This window comes from Lolium rigidum, chromosome 3 (genome assembly GCF_022539505.1).
Source record: "Lolium rigidum isolate FL_2022 chromosome 3, APGP_CSIRO_Lrig_0.1, whole genome shotgun sequence".
NCBI lineage: Eukaryota > Viridiplantae > Streptophyta > Magnoliopsida > Poales > Poaceae > Lolium > Lolium rigidum.
In genome coordinates, this window is record NC_061510.1 from 151,729,890 (window position 1) to 151,746,982 (window position 17,093).

The following is a 17,093-nucleotide window of genomic DNA, read 5'->3' on the forward strand; positions in this document are numbered from 1 at the left end:
TGTAAAAATAGGACCCTGGGCGTTGATTTCGTCCAATTCCGAGAATATTTCCTTACTAGGATTTCCGAAACCAAAAACAGCAGAAAACAACGAATCGGCGCTTCGGCATCTTGTTAATAGGTTAGTGCCGGAATATGTATAATAATGATGTAAAGTATGTATAAAACATTCAAGTATTGTCATAAAAGTAGCATGGAACATAAGAAATTATAGATACGTTTGAGACATATCAGCATCCCCAAGCTTAGTTCCTACTCGCCCTCGAGTAGGTAAACGATAACACAAATAATTTCTAAAGTGACATGCTACCAACATAACCTTGATCAACATTATTGTAAAGCATATGAGATGGATGGAGTGATCTGAAGCAAAAGATTGCTAACAAAGATAATGACTAAACAAATGAATCATATAGCAAAACTTTTCATGAATAGTACTTTCAAGACAAGTATCAACAAGACTTGCATAAGAGCTAACTCATAAGCAATAAATTCAAAGTAGAATGCATTGAAGCAACACAAAGGATGATTAAGTTTCAGAAATTTCTTTCAACTTGTAACATATATATCTCATGGATATTTGTCAACATAGAGTAATATAACAAGTGCTGGAAAATGTATAATAATGATGTAAAGTATGTATAAAACATTCAAGTATTGTCATAAAAGTAGTATGGAACATAAGAAATTATAGATACGTTTGAGACGTATCAGGGGCTCAGGCTCACGCTCTTCGTTCCGACTCCTTCTAGGCTCGGGGTCACAATCGTTGTTCCGGCTCTGGCGGGGTTCCGGCGTACGCTCCCTGTTCCTGTTCCTCGGAGGCGGCACTTTGTTGCGGATGTTGATTCCACCGGGCCCATGGGGCCTGGTGTTTCCGGCTGGACTACGACGGCGAGGTGGTGGTGGAGGACGCGGGATCCGAGGCGGAGGTGACGGATTCCGGTACTTGTATTTGCCAGCATACATCGAGCCCTTTCCCTTTGTTGGGTCTCTTGGAGGTGATTTCGAAGGCACCGGGATCGGGTTTGGATGTTCTTTGGTTTTTCTCCTGCGCTCCGTGTATCCGGTGTGCGATTCATCATCACGATGCTGAGTGTCGGGGGCGTCCTTCTGCGCGGTGGATACACAGTGATCTGGGTTGGATTCCAACCTACGCGAAGTGTCTGCCTTGCTCTGCTACTTCATTGTTGATGCAACGAGCGTACCGACGTAGTTGATGTCGATCTCCTCGTCCTTTTTGGCTAGTAGCTCCGAAGCCGTCTTCATGTTGTCCTTTGGGGTTGTGAGCGACTGTTGATCAGTAGGGGTTGTGAAGGTGATCTTGCGAGGAGTAATAGCCTCCCGCCTGATCCTATCAGCATCCTTCTGAGCCTCGCTCATCTTGGCCTCCCAGTGCTGCCGGAGTTTCTTGGCATGTTCCAGCGATTCCACAGCCTCGCGCTCTCTTTTGAGAAAATTGTTCATGATGGTTTCCGCCACTTTCCTTTCATCCAGCATCGCCATTGCGGTGCTGGCAAACTTCTTAGCGGTGGGTAGCATCTCCTTCCTTGTAGCTTCTAGGGCTTCCAGATCTGCGGCTTCGTCAGGAGTTATAGGTCTGTTGAGGACTTCTATGTGTAGCATGGAGTTCATGCCTGCTTGTTCAACTAGCTCCTCCGGGGTCAAGTATTCCCCGTGCGGCCGTTCCCGCGATAGCGGAGATCCTGCATTGGATGGTCTTGGGTCGGAGGGGGTATTTTCATCTTCTGCTTCCTGATGATCCAGTGATGCTAAGGTTGCGAGAACCTCTTTAGACTGGGCGGATCCTGCTTTAGATTGCTTATCACCTCCGAGCTCCTTCAGCGCGCGATCGTACTCTTCCGTATCCATGGAGGAAGCATCGTCAGCCTTTTCCCCATCCTCGAGCTCCTTCATCAGGCGGTTGTATTCTTTAGTGCCTATTGAGGAAGCATCGTCGGAAGTTGGGCTTAGGTTGCCGAGGATTGATTCTTCTTTGTCTCCGGCATCCTCTTGCTGATCCGGAACATCACTGTCTCCGAAAGCCTCAACCTGCATGGGTCCGGCTCCGTCCTGAGGAGGGGCGGTTCCAGCGGTATGTGCGAGGAAGTGCACGAAGTGACACCTTTGCTTCTCTAACACCTGGGAAACCCAGACGGATCTGCATTAGTCTTCCACCGTAGATTCCTGCTCAGGGGCGGATTGGGCGGGTTTTGAATTTTCCAGATCTAAGGCGGAATCTTCCTTAGGAAGCTCCTGCGGCTCAGATCGGATCTTCGCGACTGCGTCCTGCTCATCGGCGGTCGCGTCAGCGTGACTTACCAGGGTGTTTTCGTCGGAATCGATGGTTTCGCCAATGAAGCTGTGGATGCCGCCGATTGGGACGCTGGAGAGCTTGGTGGGAGCGGTTTTAGCCGGAATCAAGCACACGTCCGGAGGGACGATCGGAAAGTTCCCGGCGTAAAGGACACGCCCCACCGCGATGGTATCGTCGTAGCTTCCCATGGCGGAACCCTCCCGGTTCCGGCCTCCAGACACCGCAGGCCCCACGGTGGGTGCCAACTGTCGTTGCCTATTCGACGGTACCTCGGAGGAGGGATCCTCACGAGGGGTAGAAGAAGAAGGTGCCATAGGGCGGAGATTCCTCGGGACAGTGGTACGCGATTTACCCAGCTTCGGAACACCTGCTCGGAGACAGGGCCTACTGCTGCTTGTCTGGAATTATCTGGGCGCTTTCGCGTTGTTACAATGAGTTGTGGTTGTGCCTCTAGGGCTCCCGAGATCCGGCTTATAAAGGCGCACGGATCTAGGGTTTACATGGAGAGTCCTAGCCGGAATACAAGTCACCTAACTACGGTACATTATCTTGCCGTGCACGTCAAGGATCCGCCTTCCCTTGTATGTCGTGCTGATCCGGCTACCCCTGATGGGCCAGGCCGGATCTGACTTCCAATGTCGGTCTCCTGGTTCCGGCTCCTTGTTCCTGGGCTGGACTTCATCCTTCTCGATCTACAGCAACTGGGCCGCCCGATGGGCCTCATGCCACCAGCACCGTCTATGGGCCATCCGGGCTTGCCGGATCCAGGCACTGTCGATGGTACACCCATGAAGTATACCCACAACACCCGGCGTACGCGAACAACTCGCTCATCTGGGACGAGTGGTTCGAGATGGACCACGACACGCGACAAAGGTCGTGCTTTGCCGTGAACAATGCATGTTGTGTCGAGGTTGACAGCGACTAGAACAATGACTAGGTAGACGAGTCGGCGTCACCACATGCCCTCATTGTGCTGCCACCGTAGGCTTCCCTTGCGAATGTGAAGGCCTAGGACGGGGAGGAGGTCCTCGGGTAGGCCATCAAGCTCGACGAGCTAGGCAGGTGGCTGGATTTCTGAGCATCGCTCTATATCTCCGCACTGGAGGCCGCGCCGGCACATCGACCCCAAGCGTGGCAGACACATGCCCACAAGCATCGCCACCACCATCACCACAACAGACCCCATCATCAGCATGAAACTTGCTAACATTTCCACAACATGACCCTTGGTTGCAGTGGACACCGTGGTATGACAGAGCAACACCACTTGCTTGGGTGGCGTCACCGTGGTCGCCGCCGGTCGTCATCACCATCGGTGATGACAAGGACGGCATCACATAGACCACTAACAGCGCAAACTTTAGCTAGATAGGGTTTTGCATTTACTTTTTCTAGTTTATTTATTTTATGTATTTTTCCTTCTTTCGCATCACATATATAATTACTTCTAATGAAATATTATGTGAAAATACGTCCCCTGAGGTGCACGCACGAACAAGGGAAGAACAATCAGTCCGTCTGTGCAAATTGAACATTTTTGTGTGTCCAGTTTGAATCATGCCGCTGAAGATACCATGATACTTTTGCATATCTATTGTATTATTAAAACAACAAACAACCAACGGTTTGGATTAGCTAGCAATAGTAATTAAAGTAAAACAACGGCCATAGATTAGCTTCCTCCGTCCGGCCAGCTACGATGAAAAAAACTCTACGTCTGTCCACTTATATATCTAACATAATGGTTAATATTTACGTACTAGAAACTCACCGGGAAAAAAAATTCTACACGGGTCCACGTATATATCTCAACAGCAAATTTATTTCTTCAAACAACTCAGATCGATCAAACAAAACTGAACGATCTATATTCTTGGATTTGGCACCAAGGCGTACGTACTAGAAACTCCAACAGGAAGAAGTAATAAAAGGATGCGCCCTTATCTCTTCCTTAAAAACAGGTATTCGTCGTCCTAGATATACGCCGTCATTGACTCTGCTTCGTTCAGATCAATACGACAGGAATTTCAGCCTGTAGGTAGTATATAGATGATGTCTACGGTGGTGCGTGGTTCTGGAGACGGCACCTAACATAGCCGGCAAGCAGGAAGGCTTTTATCAATGAGCTCGCTCGAAGGGATGACGACGATCTCTCGCAAGGAAGCTGACTATCTCACAAGGTGCCCTCGCCTGCCTGGAGTAACAGATCTAGAAGACAAGAGCAATCCAGTTCCCGATTGCATGTAAGAGAAGCTCTACCAGCAAGTAACAAACCTGACCGGCGGCAGACACCTAAGTTCGCTTCTCCAACGCAAAGCTCTTGCAGCCTTCCAAATTAAGCACTGCTTCACGATTCCATGTGCTATGTGCTACACTCTGATGTCACGCATGCCATGCAACCTCACGTAAGTGCTAAGAAATTTCCAATCAGATTGAGATTTATTTTGTTTCTCAGCTACACAAAAGATTTTTTTTTCTTTTCTTTGATCATGGTGACCACCAGTGATTCAGCTCGCATCCGGCTGCTTGCTCCATGTGGACAAAAAACAAAACGTTGACAGCTTCAAAGGCATCCATGGCATGAAAGAAAAAAAGACAGATTTGAACATCAGGGGAATTTGGGGAAGTTTTGGATGATAATTCTCAGCAGCCATCATGGTTGACCGAGGAGCCGTACATCTTGATTCTCGACGGTTGATTGATGGGGCTTTCAAACAATGACAGAATCACCTATCGAAGGCTACATAAACCCTCTAGACGATCGATTTGGTTATGCAAACCTTCTAGGAAGGTTGTGCATAAAGTCAACAACCAGCATGAGACGACGAGGGATGAGACCTTTTGGCGATCTCACGCCAATGAGGGTCTACTACAAGCTTGACATCGATCTGGCGAGAAGCGGCGGCATCGTGGATTAGTTTGATTATATCAACCAAATCACAGACAGCTCTTGCAATCCCAAGGCAGAGGATACATGTAGGACGTACTTCTATAGTCAAAATATCTCAATTTTTTATATTCATGAGTATCCACCTGAGATTAATCTCCTGCAATTCATAAAAAGGAACTGTACAAGCTGGACATGATCCTTTACGTGGTTGATTTGCATCTGCAGCAGCGAAGCAGCACACCTACAACTGAGCACCCGCACTTTCCCCCCCAAAAACGGCATGCACACCAGATGCTCAAAAGCAACATCAGGTCCACACATCCGACGACAAGCAATGCATCCCGTACACGGCGGATGCGGAGCGACGGCATGGAGGCGGAGCGTATAGTATGAGCCCAAGCCAGTATGGTAAAAGATAAACAGGATAGAAAAACCACAAGATATAAAGCAATCAATCAACGTTTAATTTTAGTTATTAATAAGAGAATTTCATTAATTGATAAAATGATTGGCACCCATAGATGAGGAGTAGAAAAATCTATACGAGAATGCATCCGCGATAATACATTTTAACTTCTGTTGTTACCTACAAAAACACTTACCTGCATCAAATTATACGCTCGACATATATACTCAGCCAATGTGAAACAATGTTTCTTCAAGATGAAAATATTGGTTATTTTCATTTTATGTTATTCTGAATGATAATTCGATGATAATCAAATAAATATCCAAATTTTGTGGATGCAAATGACTGGCCGAGTAAAAATGCAAAGTGTGTCCACATTGCATATTTTGACGAAGATGATATATTAACTTTATGTGTTTACCTAATGAGATTTAAAAACATCAAAATATTATATATTAATTAAATATGAAAAATAAATATGCAACGACACATAAATGATCTATCCGGCCCAGAAATTAACTATTGAAACTAGCTAATTCTAATATCAAAGAAAACAAAAAGATCGTGTAAACAAGGGCTATACACATGCCAGGATAACATAATAAACACATCTGCAATTTTAAAACCCAGAGCACAACAAGCTACATATAACGTTAAATTCATTTTTCAAATACATCGCTATGCCAGCATTAAGAGGGTGAGATTAATTTAGATTGTTTTCGATGAATGTAAACAATTAATATTATATGTGATTGCCAGGCTGGCATTTGTTGAAGCGTCTCCACATATAATACCACATGCACAAGATAACTGTCTAGGGATTAGGCAATCTATTATATACTAAAAGCAAAATACAGATGTTTAATAGAGACACCACGTTAATCCACATGTACTAATTTATTTTAACAGTTAGATCTAAAATTAACGAATACGATTTAATAAAAGTACGTAACAGTCTAGGTCAAGTTGACACGTTTACATATTAGAGACTACCTTAGAAGGGACGTCCCTTGTAAGCTGTTTCTAAAGCTAATCGTTGAATAAAAAATTAAATCTAAAGCTGATATGATGATTTAAAAGTCCAAACCTGATACGTGACTGAAAAAAGTTCCTAAACTGATCGGTGATTTGTTGTGGCTGGGATTTTGGTAATTATTATCACTGTTAGGAGCCTAATATGTAGATCAGATGTAGTATGATTTTAATGGGACGCGCTAGCTGAATTTAGAAAGTAAATCCCGTAACTCATGGAACTTGAAAATCATAACAGATTGGACAGTTTTAAGGAAAAAACTGTACCGTCTAAAAACATGTGAAGATAAACTGCTCTTATTATTTTATTTCCAAGACTTATCTTAGAAGGAACTTAGCTGCCCCGTTTTAAAACTACGTACTCTGGCTTCAACTATATGCAAATGATTTATGGTTGAATATGTGTAAAATGTTTTGAAGAAGGAAATATGCCGCAGAAACTACAATACAAAATAAAAAAATACGAGACAACTAATACGGCCGATTAAATATTATTTGACCTTCGTTATTTAAATCCATAAAAAATACTGCTACACACCTGCAACCAAAATTGACTAATGTGTATGTTAGTCACTTATTTTCAACAATAAGAGACTATAAATTTATTCAAAAACAAGAAGAAAGTAAAGTAGAATATGACCTCAAATATAATGCTGAGGAAATACGAGAGATAAAATGTTCATGAAGAAGATTAATTTTCTTTTATTTACTTCAAGACCTTATATTTTAGAATAAAGAGAAACCATAATCGATGGATGGAAAAAAGAAAATTCTCCTTGAATCCCTATATAGAGCTCCAGATCGATTCTCATTCCGATTTCAGCAATTTGAGTATATCTTTAAAGACCTCATATTAATTTAAATATACTTTTACATCAAAGATCATGCCCTCGCATTTGCGAGGGCCACAATGCTAGTTATATATCAACAAAGTCGGATCATTTGCCAAAAAAAGCAAAATGCTACATTTCACAAAAATAGAAAAAAGCAAACAGCTCCAGATTTCCACGCCCTTTACGGTCCAATCCGATCCAGCCCTGAAAAATGCCGGGCCTATCTCGTTACCCTAAATAAAAGTTGGAAAACATATTGGTCCCACCTGTCGGCCAAAGTGAGCCGGCTCCTCGCCTAGCCTCCGAGGCTACTGACACCTGAAAGGTAAAAAAGCGTCGGAGCTTCACTGCTGGAGAAGAAGAAGAAGAAGCGCTCCACGAGACGAACCGAGGTATCCATCCCATCCCAGCTTGCATGAATTTCGGGTTTGATCTGTATCGATATCTACGAGGGCTGCGGATTTGAGCCCTTCCCATTTTTAGATCCTGATTCGATCTGTTGATTGGAGAAAAGTGGGCGTTTTCTCCCCTTCTGCTGGCTCGATCCCGCCCGCCTCTCGATCTCGTAAGTCGTAATTGGTGGTTACTTTGTCCTACGCTCCTACCTATTACTTGGTTCTGCAGCCATTGATCCTGGCTGTTGTTGTTCACTATGGTTTTGGCGTGAAATAAAGCTGCCTCGTTCTGCGATTCGTACGGGATTCAGATGTGAATTCTTGGAAACTATCGTCATTTTGGTCGTCCCCAATTCCAATAGGGTGTAAATGAATCTCGTCTAATCCATGACCTAGGTTTGTAGAAAAAAATATAAAGTTCTTTTTTTGAGGGTGAAAATTTTATACAGTTGTGATGTATTCGGAATTTTGGGCCCTCGAACTTATGTTGTTGGGCCATGCATCAGATGGATCGGCTGTTGTCTCTGCAAAGAGCCTTTGGTTCAGTTTGGGGTTGCCGAGCTGTGTTGCTGTGAATTTATTTTATAATCTTCTATAGAAAAACAAAATTGCTAATTAGCGTAGTGCCCAGTCAAGTCCAAAACCGATGGATCTGCATCGTGATTTTGTGCATCCTATGAGTTGCAACAGAGATTTTTCAGTTGCAAGTTGGGTAGCAACTGGATTTTTTCACTGAGATTTTTAAATCACAAGTGACAAGTGATTGTAACTAAAAAAATAGTTCATGCAGTAAAAAAAGATTTACATAATAAAAATTTATTCATATAGTACAAAATTGTGGAGATGACATCACTTGACTAAGAATTAAGCTTATTCTTAGTTGCCTGAGAATTAGCCACACCCATATAAAATTAGACATGAAAGCATGAAAAAATTAGTTAGCTAAATGGTAAAATAGGCAGAAGCTGGTTGGGCCAAACGGGAATATAATAATCCTCTGCAATGCCAAATGAAACTTAATATGTAGTACTTCGGCAGTTCAAATGCTAAATGTTGCACTTCTAGAGGTGTTGTTAGGATGCAACACTTAAAAGTTACTGTACATTGCTGCATTTCCTCAGAGACAGAAAGTGCAAGATAGTGAGAAAAATCCCTTAACCAAGAAGCACTGTCTAGGTTTCCAGCAGACACTCGCTTGATAATTACTATAGTCCAGCTAAAAAGTTGATTGATGTATTGATTGTAATTTATAACTTTGACTGGAAATCTGGAGTTCAAACTTGCTACATTCACTGCGATTCTGAAGCTAATGGCAATTCTTTTAGGCTGTTGAGGTATGGCTCGGAGTTTTACTGAGAGCAAGACCAGAACCGCTGTATTTGTACTTTTGGTATTTGGACTTTGTTCCTTCTTCTACCTCCTTGGTGTATGGCAAAGAAGTGGCTTTGGGAGAGGGGACAACATAGCAGCTGTGGTGAATGAGCAGACCAAATGTATGAAACTGCCAAACCTGAATTTCGAGAGCCACCATAGTGCATCGGAGCTTCCAAACGACACTTTCAGTTCTGAAGTTAAAACTTTTGAGCCATGTGATGCGGGGTACACTGATTACACTCCTTGCGAGGAGCAAAAGCGTGCAATGACCTTCCCTAGGGACCACATGATATATCGGGAGAGGCATTGCCCACCTGAAAAGGAGAAGCTGCACCGTTTGATTCCAGCACCGAAGGGTTATGTTGCTCCTTTTCCATGGCCAAAGAGCCGTGATTATGTTTCTTATGCCAATGTGCCACACAAGAGCCTTACGGTTGAAAAGGCCATCCAAAATTGGGTGCACTATGAGGGCAATGTCTTCGGGTTTCTGGCGGCGGAACACAATTTCCTCAGGGTGCAGACAAGTATATAGACCAACTTGCTTCTGTTATCCCAATTACGGAAGGGAAAGTGAGAACTGCACTTGACACTGGTTGTGGGGTATGTGAAAGTTTTGATGTTAAATATATAAACATATGTTGAGAACCGCATTTTGTGCTATACACTTTAATCTTTCTTTGCTTATTATTTCATAATTTTATTTAGGTTGCCAGTTTGGGTGCTTACCTGTTGAAGAAAAATGTTTTGACGATGTCATTTGCACCGAAGGATAATCATGAGTCACAAGTACAGTTTGCACTGGAAAGAGGCGTTCCTGCATATATCGGTGTACTTGGATCAATGAAGCTCTCATTTCCATCTCGAGTCTTTGACATGGCACATTGCTCGAGATGTTTAATTCCATGGAGCGAAAGTAGTAAGAACACTTTTAGAACATTTCATGTTAGCTTATATGGTCTCCATTAAATTCTGAACCTCTGTTGATCTTGTTCTACAGATGGTATGTATATGATGGAGGTTGATAGGGTACTTAGGCCCGGTGGGTATTGGGTACTATCAGGCCCACCCATTGGTTGGAAGATGTTCTATAAGGGATGGAAACGGACAAAAGATGATCTTCGGAGTGAGCAGAGAAAAATAGAACAATTCGCAGAACTTCTTTGCTGGAAGAAGATTTCTGAGAAGGATGGTATTGCCATATGGAGAAAGAGATTAAATGACAAGTCTTGCCCCAGGAAGCAAGATAATTCAGGAGTTGCCAAGTGTGAGTCGACAAGCGGCAATGATGTATGGTGAGTGCCATTCCCTCTCACCCTCGCAAAAAAAGAAGTAAATTTTAACTATACTGTTCTAGTTTTATCTGTTCATTGATTTCTGTCAGTACATAACTACATGTAGGTATAAGAAAATGGAAGCCTGTGTAACCCCCCTTCCCGAGGTTAAAAGTGTTTCGGAGGTTGCTGGTGGTCAACTAGAGCCATTTCCCCAGAGGCTCAATACAGTACCACCTCGGATAGCCCATGGTTTTGTACCTGAGTTCTCAGCTCAGACATATGACGAGGACAATAAACTCTGGCAGAAGCATGTTAATGCTTACAAGAAAACCAATGGCTTGCTTGATACTGGAAGGTACCGCAATATAATGGACATGAATGCTGGTCTTGGTAGCTTTGCTGCTGTACTGGAGTCCCCAAAGCTGTGGGTCATGAATGTCGTTCCGACCATTGCAGATACTTCCACTTTAGGTGTAATCTATGAGCGAGGATTAATAGGAATGTATCACGACTGGTACGTAATACTGCCATATTGCTCCCTTGGATTCGTACTTTGGTCATCCATTTTGTTTCTCACTTATGTCGGCCCTACAGTTGTTCCTGCATTTTGGTAGTTCTCCTTTTTTGCAACAGATTTGTTTTGTTCTGCTGGTTCAAGATGTGGAAAACTTGTCTTTCTCTGTTATGTACTGCATTTACTTCAAGAATACTGCCAAAAGGCTAGGGTTCCTGTATTCTTGAGAAGCTCTTTTATTACTTTGAGGATATTTTGGTGATATAATCATAGTTTATTCGTTGTTGTTACAGGTGTGAAGGGTTTTCTACTTACCCAAGGACATATGACCTCGTACATGCTAATGGTGTCTTCAGTTTGTATGAGAACAAGTAAGCATTGTAAAACCAAAATGTGATCCTAAATTGTTATATCTTGCTGGCTGATATTACCTGATTGTTGAAAAAACAGGTGTAACTTTGAAGATATTCTCCTGGAAATGGACCGGATCTTACGCCCAGAGGGCGCAGTTATAATCCGTGACAAGGTTGATGTGATTGTAAAGGTGGAGAAAATAGCCAAGGCCATGAGGTGGAGCACAATATTGGCTGACCATGAGGGCGGCCCTCGTGTGCCCGAGAAAATACTCTTTGCAGTCAAGCAATACTGGGTTGCTGACAACAAGAGTCGTTAACATGTCCGTATAATTTTGTCCCTGTCAGCGTTCATTGCAAGGAAACATTCTGAGTATAGGTTTGGAGATCGGCACATCACAGTAAATTACTGAAGAACCAAAGCAATCCTAAACTGGAGGAGAGTAAATCATGCCGTACCTGCCGGTAATCTATTTTTCTCCAAGATCATTGGTGTGCCTAGTGCAAAGGGCTCACCTTTCTTAGAAGGGAACGGATGAGGCTGCTTGCCGTTTTATGACCTCTCAGCAGTCTATTCACAAGGCATGAAATAGGAGTGCTTGACTTGAGTTCATTTTTGTGGTGTTTAGAGAACCTTCGATATGGTTCCTCTGCCTTGGCCCCAGTTTTGTTTGTGTTGTATCTTAGATATTCATGAATTGAAGAGTGTATCTGAACAGCTAGTGCTGTTTATACTTGAGCTAAATGACAAAACAATTTTCAGTCTGGCCTTAAGTCGGAACAAGATTACAAAGGATTCCCGCTTGTAATGTTTCCGACATGCTCTTACTGATGAATATGCATTGTTCTTACTCTTTCATGTGGAGGATATAGCACATGCGTACCTCCAATCTTGTTTCCTCTTGGCCTTCATCGGAAAGTAAGATTAATTCATGGAATATCATTACATCGATGAACAGATGAAACTCCGGCACTACATACATAGCCTCTTGGTTAGTTTTTTTGAGGGATGTACATGGCCTCTTGGTTAATTTGAATGCATGGCTTGGAGAAGCAGTGGCGAGGTCGCAATCCATGCGAGGTGCCGATGCACATATATATCCATCCTCCACTTGTCCGACCGGCCTGCCACGTAGGAGAGTAGTATAGTAGGCATCGCCCTTGAAGCTGCCGGCCAAGGTGAGCGGAGGCACCGAGGTAATTTGATACGCCAGCCCGAGGCACCATATAATGTGCCAGTACATAGTTGCTCCGATGGTGACGCCGCGCTACTCTGCTGGCCAGGAGCTCCAAGAAACCAACAGGGGTGCTTTCTTGTATGTTGATTTTGTTTCTTGCCGACACCACACGCATGCTTCCATTTTCTGTTGCATACATTTCGGTTGATTTGGGTACTACTTGCGCAATTCCATGGTTTTTAGATCAAGGTATTGATACGCCTCGACGTACATGTGGCGCTTTGTGCTCATGCAGATGGCCGACCAACGTCGATGCCATCATCGTCTGCAATCGCAGGGACTCGCTGATGCTGAAGATGGCCGTGGGACTGCAGAGACTCGTCAGGAAACAGGTACAAGTTCGCTGCAGTGATGATTTGCGCATAGAGCCTCGTCAGGAAGAGGAACCATTTGCTGGAGCTAATGATCCTTCTCTTGATTAGGGAGCTCGACGCCCGAAAACAAGACCAGAACCATTCTACTTGTGCTTCTGGTAATGGGCCTATGCTCCGTCTTCTACCTCCTCGGCGCGTGGCAAGCAAAACGTTTTGGAAGAGGGGACTGCATAGCAGCAGCGCTGAATGAGCAGACCAAAACCGTGGTTCTACAGGGTCTTCATGTCGAGACTCATCTTTCTCTCAGTGGCACACCCTCCTGGAGATGACTCGCTCACCTTTCATGTTTCCTATCTTTTGGGGTAACATGTAGTACTAGTATTTTATTTTGTTTCTCTTGATGAGTTTGGATGAAACCTACCCCTTTATAACGTAGGTTTTCGAGGTTGTTCAAGACGGCCAATATATTTGTGGCAAATAACTCATATTTTGTTGGTCTAATTATGGTCAAGCCATATTCTAGGAAAAAAGTTCAAGAGCAAGGTTGGGCTACCAAATCGAGGGCTTGTATATTTAAAAGGGGGGACAAGTATTTTAAGCTATCTTGCGCTCCAACCTATTTTGTCACACATACACCACCCTAAACTAATACTATAACCAATTATTTTATGGCATACACAATGCAAGATGTTTAGAGAGATGCTTTGTTATTTTTTTTTACATAACACACAATGAAATGCAATTATCATGAACTTGAAATTTGGAAATCAGTCATTTGCATGGTTTCATTTTGGATGAACCCAAAATGTTTTTTTAATGGAGCATGTGCTCCTCAGCACACGTCAAAGTTTTCCCTCTATACATCCTTATGGTTGTTAGGGATAGCACATAAAAATGGAGGAAAATTCCTTCTCCCAATTCCATAGGAGAAAAACCTCAGAAAGTTACAATACACTCTGATCTCTTATTAGAATTTCTATGCATGAAGAAGCGACCGACACTTTTAGTGGCATAATAACATCATGATTATATAGTTCATATAGTTTGATTGTAGACAAAAAAAAATCGAAAAGGGAAAAAGGCCCATGCTCTGCATCAAAATGATGCATCTTATTACTTTATTAAAACTGTCTCCAAGTATCCAACAAGCTTATTAAAATTTGCTGATCACTTAAGGTCGATACATCGATCAACCATCTAAAAAGATGGACAAATTCACAAGATCATGTGTTGTCCAATCTAATTTTACTCACACAAATTTATGTGCCTTTTCTATCTCTACATTTTCACAATCCTACAAACCAAAGAGATATAAAGAAGGTTTTAAGGATTTTTTATTTCGAAAAAATTCACACTAGTTACACAAAGAGATCCCAAGATATGTACAACTCATGAAAACAACATAGCCTACCAGAATATGGTAGCGACCTGCGTCAATGTTCCATCAGAATGTTTTTTCAAGATCTATCTATTATATTATTAAAACATCAAACAACCAACGATGGAGATTTATCACCATAAAACATGGAGACTTAACGGTGGAGATTAGACATTAACACGCCAAACAACGACGGGAAGAAACGATTTATGACTGTATATTATACGGCTGACCTCATGGATGATGACACGTACACAACGGCCTGATCGAGGTAAAAAGTTTAAACAACCCTCTTCTTATGGCTAGCTTTTTCTCCAATTCGGAAATGACAAGCTCAACAACCACTTCACAAGCTCCATGAAGAATAATCACGGTGGTCTTCACAAACTTTCACGAAAAGGTTAACAAAGCACCAACTGCCAAGCCAACTAGGAGATCAACCTGTTGGAGATATGCCCAAGAGGCAATAATAAAAGTGGTTATTATATATCTTTATGTTTATGATAAATATTTATATAGCATGCTATAATTGTATTAACCGAAACATTGATACATGTGTGTTATGTAAACAAACAATAAGTCCCTAGTAAGCCTCTTAACTAGCTTGTTGATTAATAGATGATTAGTTTCATAATCATGAGCATTGGATGTTATTAATGACAAGGTTATATCATTATATGAATGATGTAATGGACACACCCAATTAAGCGTAGCATAAGATCACGTCATTAAGTTATTTGCTATAAGCTTTCGTTACATAGTTACCTAGTCCTTATGACCATGAGATCATGTAAATCACTTATACTTGGAAAGGTACTTTGATTACATCAAACGCCACTGCGTAAATGGGTGGTTATAAAGGTGGGATTAAGTATCCGGAAAGTATGAGTTGAGGCATATGGATCAACGGTGGGATTTGTCCATCCCGATGACGGATAGATATACTCTGGGCCCTCTCGGTGGAATATCGTCTAATGTCTTGCAAGCATATGAATAAGTTCATAAGAGACCACATACCCCGGTACGAGTAAAGAGTACTTGTCAGGAGACGAGGTTGAACAAGGTATAGAGTGATACCGATGATCAAACCTCGGACAAGTAAAATATCGCGTGACAAAGGGAATTGGTATCGTATGTGAATGGTTCATTCGATCACTAAGTCATCGTTGAATATGTGGGAGCCATTATGGATCTCCAGATCCCGCTATTGGTTATTGGTCGGAGAGAGCTCTCAACCATGTCTACATAGTTCGCGAACCGTAGGGTGACACACTTAAGGTTTGATGTTGTAATAGTAGAACTTGAATATGGAATGGAGTTCGAAGTTTTGTTCGAAGTCTCGGATGGGATCCCGGACATCACGAGGAGTTCCGGAATGGTCCGGAGAATAAGATTCATATATAGGAAGTCATTTTATAAGTTTGAAAATGAGCCGGTGCATTTATGGAAGGTTCTAGAAAGTTCTAGAAAAGTCCGGAAGAAATCACTTTGGAAGGCGGAGTCCCGGAGGGACTCCACCACCCATGGCCGGCCAACCCTAGAGGGGTGGAGTCCAAGGTGGACTCCACCAAGGTGGCCGGCCACCCCCCCTCATGGAAAGGTGGGAGTCCCACTTGAGGTGGGAATCCCACCTTGGGTAGGTTTCCCTACACATGGAAGGTTTTGGGTTGGGGTCTTATTCGAAGACTTGTACACCAACTCTTGGGTGTTCCACCTATATAATGAGGGCCAAGGGGAGGGGGCCGGACACACCAAAGCCATAGCTTGGCCGCACCCCATAGTGGCCGGCCACCCCCTCTCCCCAAATCCTAGCCGCCCCACTCCTCCACCTCTCCCGCAACGCTTAGCGAAGCTTCACCGGAGTTCTCCATCGCCACCGCCATCACGCCGTCGTGCTGCCGGATTCAAGGAGGAGCTACTACTTCCGCTGCCCGCTGGAACGGGGAGAAGGACGTCGTCTACATCAAACCGAACGTGTGACCGAGTACGGAGGTGCTGCACGATCGTGGCACTGTGATCAAGATCTTCTACGCGCTTTTGCAAGCGGCAAGTGATCGTCTACCGCAGCAACAAGAGCCTCATCTTGTAGGCTTTGGAAATCTTCAAGGGTGAGTCTCGATCATCTCCTCGTTGCTCCCGTCTTCTAGATTGCATCTTGTCTTGGATTGCGTTATCGCGGTAGGAAATTTTTTGTTTTCTATGCAACGAATCCCTACAATGGTATCAGAGCCGTGTCTATGCATAGATGGTTGCGCGAGTAGAACACAATGGTTTTCTGGGCGTTGATGCTTATGTTGTCTTTAGTTTGAGTACTTTGCATCTTTGTGGCATAGTGGGATGAAGCAGCTCGGGCTAACTTTACATGACCGCGTTCATGAGATTTGCTCCACGCTCGACATGCAACTTGTATTGCATAAGTGGCTTTGCGGGTGTATGTCTCTCCTACTATAGTGAAGATTCAATTTACCCTTCTATTGACAACACTAGTATCACCGTTGTGGTTCATGTTTGTAGGTAGATTAGATCTCACTCGAAATCCCTAAACCACGTAAAATGTGCAAACCAAATTAGAGAACGTCTAACTTGTTTTTGCAGGGATTGGTGATGTGATATGGCCATAATGTGATGATGACTATGTATGAGATGATCATTATTGTATTGTGGCAACCGGCAGGAGCCTTATGGTTGTCTTTAAATTTCATGTTGAGTAGTATTTCAAAGAAGTTGTAATAGTTGCTACATGGGAGAACAATCATGAAGACGGCGCCAT

At 43.2% G+C, this 17,093-nt stretch overlaps 1 pseudogene; it reads left to right on the forward strand.

Annotated features, from left to right (window-relative positions):
* The first annotated feature begins 7,892 nt into the window (after nucleotides 1-7,892).
* Nucleotides 7,893-11,713, forward strand: LOC124698434 (annotated as a pseudogene).
* The last annotated feature ends 5,380 nt before the right edge of the window (nucleotides 11,714-17,093 follow it).